We start from the raw sequence: 7,422 nt of genomic DNA on the forward strand, positions 1-7,422 counted from the left end.
ATACTTAATTAGAAGGGGAATTGTTTAAAGCAGTTCACACCACAACAGCACACAGACAGGGCAAACAGTGCTTGGAAGCTGCAGCCCCAGATTGGGAGCTATGTGCACTCCTCTGTCACTGTATCATAGAATCGTTTGGGTTGGAAGGGACCTTTGAAGGTCATCTAGTCCAAGCCTCCTGCAATGAGCAGGGACATCTTCCACTAGATCAGGTTGCTCAGAGCCCTGTCCAACCTGATCTTGAATGTTTCCAGAGATGAGGCATCTGCCACCTCTCTGGGCAACCTGTGCCAGTGTTTCACCACACTCGTAAAAATGTCTTCCTTATGTAAAGTCTAAATCTCCCTTCTTTTAGTTTAAAACCATTACCCCTTGTCCTATCGCAACAGGCCCTACTAAAAAGTTTGTCCCCATCTTTCTTGTAAGTCGCCCTTAAGTACTGGAAGGCTGCAATAAGGTCTCCCTGGAGCCCTCTCTTCCCCAAGCTGAACAACCCCAACTCTCTCAGCCTTTCTTCACAGGAGAGGTGTTCAATCCCTTGGATCATTTTTGTGGCCCTCCTGTGGACCCGCTCCAACAGGTCCATGTCTTTCCTGTGCTGAGGGCTCCAAAGCTGGACACAGTACTCCAGGTAGGGTCTCACCAGAGTGGAGTAGAGAGGCAGAATCACCTCCCTCGACCTGCTGGTCACACTGCTTTTGATGCAGCCCAGGATATGGTTGGCCTTCTGGGCTGCGAGCACACATTGCCTGCTCATGTATGTTTGGGGTGACCTGGATACAAGCTTTGGGAGACACCTACCTGTTTCACTCCTACACAGCTGGCAGCCAGAAGGTGTGCTCCTGTCCCATTCACCATTACCATTTCTACACATCTATACTTCCCAGGGGATGGTGGGCAAGAGGGATTTTCAAACAGGAATGGTGGAGACGCTATCGATAGTGAAGGGAAGTCCCGTGCTGACACGGTGGTCAGATCTCCCCACCCGTTATTCTTTGCACTCAAAAGACAAAATTTGCATTCAGAGACAAATGAACTGATCAGCCCAGACGCTTCACTGCTGAAGAATGATAGTCACTAAGGAGCCAGCATAGAACAATACTGTTGTCCATTTACTTAATCTAAAATTTTCTCCTCTCACTTTACCGTGGCACCTCATCATCCAACTGAAGGGACGCTGTCCTGCTGGACACCATCAAATGAGACTTCAGTGAAACTAGAACTACAAGATCAAGGCTTTCCCATAACTACATCCAAAATTGCTCGTGCAGATGTAACACACCTCTCCCTCTCAGCTTCCTGTTGGCTAAAGTGTCAGCTGATCATTTTCTGACTGAACTAGATCTAGGGGTTTTTAGTTGATTATTTCAGGTTTAAGAAGATGCAGACTACGTCTGTTAGAAGGTTAGAGGGAGAGGACATAGGCAATGTAGTTGTTTACTAAACTCTTATTTTAATTCAAAATACAGTTTGGGATGTGTTTGCTTGCCTGGTTTTTGCTGTGAGCAAGGAATAAGAAAATCCATTAAAGGTGTAATTTAGAATGAACCACCATGTTGCTTACACATTAAAAATGCATGCTAAGCACAGAAGTTAAAAATTAAAAGGCTTGGGTTTTGACCAGGGTTCAGTTCTAATTTAGTGTCCAAACTCATCCAATTCTTAACAGATAGAAACACCAGGGTTGATGTATGACTAGATAAAGACACAAAGCTCTTGGATAATTAAAAAAAAAAGATATATATTCACTAAAGGAAAGAGTAGGTCAGGTCTGTACCTGTAAATTACTCTCTTCTGAACTTCTCAGGGCTAGGCAGATCCTCAGCATCTGTAAACTGTCCCAGTGCATTATCCAGTAAAGCTGTAATTGCCGCTGGCATTCGGTAATCCTGTGGTCAATCTGTCCTTGGATAAACCACACAGAAAATATTTTACATTATAAGCTGTTTTTCCAATTTCACATTTAAGTTTCATCATTAAATCCTATGCCTTTATCATGACAAGCTTTTTTATTATTTTTGTTTAATCATATTAAAGCAAGGCTACCCGTAGCCATGCTCATTTTGCAAGACAGCACTAGTAATGACAAGTCATACAAATCTAAACTAAAGACTCTATCTCTCTGCCTAGGTAATAATGTAAGTACCTGACAGTTCATTCTTCAGATTTCATCCATCTTTGCTGTTCTGCAATTTGAAGTGTCCCACTTATTTAACTGAACCTCTGTTTTACAGCAAGCAACAACATTTATGTGTTAGAGGCTTCCTTTCTTAACAGGCTATTAATGACAGGGGGGTCTCTAAAGGTACTGCTCTTGAGGCATTTCCTTCACCTAAGGCCCAATGCAGTTTGCATCAAAGCCGTCAGACTTCAGGGAGAGCAGACTTAGTTGTTTTCATGGGGGTCCCCAGTAGCAATGTATATTTAGACTTCAACACGTAATCTTTCCAAGTACATGTAGCGGGAGCAGAAGTTTCCATAAACAGGAAGGTCATGTTTTTAGGGAATTGGGCTGCATCTTGTACAGAGAACCAGTATTGATTTCAACTCTACAACATATGGAAAGGAAAAGCAGAAAGCAGCCCCGAGTTCTCCAAGTTTCTGATACAAGCCACATCATGTTTCACAGTATCTTAAAACAATGGCAGTTATTTGCCGGGGAGGTATTTTTTCCAAGGATTTCAAGAACAAACAAAAAAAACTGAGAAAAAGAAGGCCTTAGTTGATATGGTTCTCAAACATCTAATGCATATTCATAACTAGAGCACAGATTTCCAGAAGACTGGATCAAAGGTGGATCCCCAGCCCACATGAATGTGAGAAACATTAAACAGAGGAGATGTGAATCAGGCCAGAACAGAAATCACAATCAGGATTGCACAATACAGCTGGCACTGTGGCAAGAAGTTTCCTCAAGGTCTCCTGGTTAGTGACACATTACAACTTCTCTCTTTCAACCTGGAATTATATCACTGTGCCCTGGAACAAGAAGCAGTGCATGGCAACTGTGCGCTTCTTTGGTAACTGCTACTGAACAAATGAGACTAGCAGACAGTCACTAAATGAGCTTCCAAAGAATCCTTGTGTATTTCACCTGCAGAACTGTGCCTGTGATGGAGTTTAACAAAACCAGCATGGAGATGAAAGAGTTTATTTACCTGGAAGGCAGAAGGAAGTGGAGGAAGATTAAACAGCTTCCAGTTGACTCCCTCCACCTCTTGGTCATCACTGTCTGGTCCAGCCTGCAAGTCCCTGTGCCCTATGCTGGAGACACAGTCAGAAAGTAAGGGCAGGTATACTTTACCCCAGCTATATCTCTAGCTACCAAAGTTCTTGGTACTTGCCCTACTGCAAGCAGACTTCTTTGGCACTCTTCCTGTCTCTGAGGAACAGAGGTCCTCATTTTTGCTACAGTTCACTGACCCTTCAGTGCCTGCTCTGCCCTGCAAGGAAGCAACAAATGGAATTTGTACTTGAAAAGGAATGGGAGGTAAGCAGGCATTTCCAAAACGACTTAAGTTCTAAAAATTTTTTAGGGTACTCAAGGGAAATAGCATAGGCTGGAATAACTTTGAACACCCTTTACAAGAGCAGACTGAGCTATGCTGAGAAAAAGCAAGACTGGAGTCCTTGTCGTCTTGATGTTTTTCCAACCACATTTCACTTTACCAACCAAGCCCGGGCAGCATTGCAAAAACAGAAGTGTACATCCAAAGAGTGCTCATAGCATAGAAAATAATTACTCTGTCCTGGTTTTTATTATGTTTAAATAATATCTGTCCTGGGTTTCACTGCAGTCACATATACAACAAAAATAGAAACATCAGCATTTCCCACATTTGTTTATATGTTCTGTATGATAATATTCACTTTCAAGGTTATGCATCTCACAGTATTCCATAAAGGAGAGAAACACATAACATTTCTTTCAAAATAAGAGCCAGAGTATTTTCACTTCTGAAGCCAGTAACTCAGGAACAGTTTCATTACACAAGGACCTGCTGTTTTTCATAGGATGTTAACTCATTCAATATACCAGCAGACTGTTTTGGGGTAATTGATGAGGATAAAACAGTGAAGGAAAGCCCCTGCCTCATTTATTGCAGAAATGTAATAGCAAATGAAACAAGAAAGAAGGAAAGTAAGTTTACCACACTAGGGAACACTACTCTAGCTCTGCCTAGGCCATGGCCTTTTTTTATATGATAGTAAGTCACTTAAAACTTCTGAAGCATTCATTATTTTCTGATTTGAGACATCTGGGTCTGTTTAGCAAAACACGAAGTACTCATTGCCATAATCAAATGGGATTGTGCTTTATAGATGTAATACCAAGTACTCTGAAACTCTGAGCCCTTGATATCTTAACTGAAGTACCAAAAAAAACCCCCAAACTACAGATCCAAAACCAAAAGGTATTTTAACCATAACCCTTCTGTGCATGAATTTCCTATGCATAAAACTAGATTAATCTCTCAGGCACTTTACAGTTGAGAACTAGAAAAAATTTGAGGGGAAATTAGTAAGCTGCTTCTCAGTGAAACATAAGTAGTATAAAAGACAGTGGGGAAAAAACAGTATACCATCCATCTCAGCTATTGCTACAAGTAATTACAGGTGTGATGTTATAAGAGATAACACTCAGTGAACCTAGTATAAGGCAAGATTACTATTCCTTTATGTATTACTCAAGCTGGAATTTATTTTCCTCTTACTTCTCACAGAGTTAGTTTAAAAACTTGATTACCAAATAGGCAACAGTATCTACCATGTGTCATACATTAAATTACCTATTTTCATTGGTATACATCCCTATTAATAGCAGATTTTAAAACTGTTCAGGATAAATACCTTCATAAGTGGGACTCTCACATACTAAGAACTGTTATGTCTTGTTGAGAGATCACAAAAGCAGTCCATCAAAAGCACCTGAGAAAATATAAATATTAAGCCCTTAGATCAGTAGTATTAATCAGAATTTCAGGTCAAACCCAAGGTAATAACAGTAAGCAAATGAGAACATGGTTTAGCAGTATAGGGATTGCAGGTGATGGATTCTCACAGTTTTGATACGTATTTCAGAGCATCAGAGATTAACCACTGCCTACTTAAAAGAAAAGCTGAAAATACAGTCTTTCTTCATGAATTTTGTGAACAAGCCTTTGTGCTTATTGAAAAAGAGGCCTAGGCAGCAATAGGCCTATGAAACACAGTCTTTCTGAGAACAAAGCTACTCAGGGTATGACCAAAATACAGTTACCATGCTATAGTACACCCTGTGCATAACAACCATTGATTTGTATACTGAGATATTTATAATATAAATATATTTTGTTATATTAAAGGTAAAAATATGAAGAAAATGATAGCTCAAAACAAGCCACATTTTAGCAATTCTTAACTGATTGCTGAGGAACAATACCCAAAATACTTGCTTTGAAAATAGTACCTGACTCAGCCAACCTGCAAAACTAATTTGACAAGAAGAGACCAAACTCATGAATGCATGAGGTCAAAAGGATTACAATAATTAAAAAAAACAACCTCTCTCCTCCTCAGGGGACTTGTTCACAGGAATGAGATATAGGACAGTTCAGTGAGCACACTTTGGTAAGCAGTGTAACTGGCTTGAGAAGTCCACCCTTCCCCCTTTATCCATCTTCCCTCGGAGCTGCAGCACTGCAGTTCACCCTCCCTTTTGTCCCCTCAGTTGCGCAGGTCCTCAAGAGAGCGCTGACCGCTGTGCCTGCCTTAGAGCGCAGTCCCACAAACGTGGGATAGAGTTGCAAATTGCAGTAAGGAGCACAACACCCTTAAACCTACTTTACTGCTCGTGCCAACCTCTCATCAGATTGTACTTTACAACTCAGGAGGAACAGGATAGCATGCCTGGAGAAGCTAGATCCACCTGAGGTTCCATCAGGAGAGCATACGATGTTATTTTTATAGCCACTTCACAGAATAGAGAATTGTGAGGTGGAAGGTTGCCATCAAAAAAACAGCTTAATGGTGTGTTTTGTATTTTGCAAGATATCTAACTGAATTCCTCCTTCCTCTCAGCACTCATTCTTGCATACAGTAGTTATTGTTGTATAATCCAGTTCCAAAATTTACAATTTTTCTGGATTAGGATACTTCTGAAGACCTCAGCATTGTAAAGGGTACCTCCTGCTGTTTCACTGTTTTGAGTACAGTGATCAACATTAATGAGGATGAGCTCTTAAATTAAAACCCACAGGAAAGTTACTTTTCTAGTGCTTATCTTAAGAAATTTCAAATACATAACACTTGAGTTTCTAGTGCAGCTGCACTGCACCATAAGATGAAGAGCATACTCAAGAAACTGGAACACATTCTTTACTCATTTTGCCTAAATTTCCACCAGAAGAGTAGTTTGTGAGTTCACAAAAAAAAGGTATATGAACAGAACTATGCAACATACTCATTGTAATTAGTGATGCCTTAGAAGGCTTTGGCGGAGTTGTTAATTGCTTTTTTTTCCCCTCTAAGATAAACAATTGTGCTTAAATGTCATTGTAAGTCAGAGCCACAAGCTATTAAAAGTAAATAGGAGGTTGCATACCACATTCCCCTAGATATTAAAACTCCTTTTGTTCCTTGAGAATGACTGTTTAATGTTTAGCCTTTCTAGAAAAACTAGAGTTATGTCACTTTGTGTCAAGCACTTTAAGAGATACTAATGAAAATGCCCCAGGTCCCCATAATCCTTTGTGGCTGATTAGGTACAGTAGAAGAAGTTGTTTCATTAATTTGAAGGCCATGAGCTTGAACCCTCATATTGACCTGAAAGTAATGTTTTATTCATATTGTCGTGTTGTAGTCAAAACTCCAGAAATAATTAAGAGGACAAGCCTCAAACCTTAGACCTTTGAATTATGAAGCTGGCTACCCAGTTAATTATTCCACAATGGAAAAAGGGGGAGTGAGGACTCAGCAGTTCTGGTATATTACTATTGCCATCTACCTGTGAAAAGCTGATGGGTGATCAAGTCTGTATCAAGAAGTACTTCTCCAATTCCCAAAATGTTCAGATGATTTCTACAGGTCACAGTTAAAAAGCTTTCTTCTGGATTAAAAAAACATTTAGACATTAGGCTAAATTCTGTCTCCATCAGACTAACGAGGGACAACTCAAAATTCAGTACTTTCAGCTAAGGTTCATCAGCTCCCCACAGCCATTATTCAAATGAAGCACAAGATGCCTGGACCTACTGCAGGAAGAAAAGAAGGTATTTTTCAAGCAAAGATGACAAAAATGCATGCCTGGCTTTAGAAACAAGGTATCTAGTTGTCCTAGATACAAGCAGGAACTCAGTCAACAGTCAGTTTTTCCAGTCAACCTTTCAGACAATCAGTCCCCTGAATTTTTATTAGCTGTTGTTTCTGACTGGTCTTCAAGGC

The sequence above is a fragment of the Phaethon aethereus genome (assembly GCF_964289735.1).
Source record: "Phaethon aethereus genome assembly, chromosome: 6".
NCBI lineage: Eukaryota > Metazoa > Chordata > Aves > Phaethontiformes > Phaethontidae > Phaethon > Phaethon aethereus.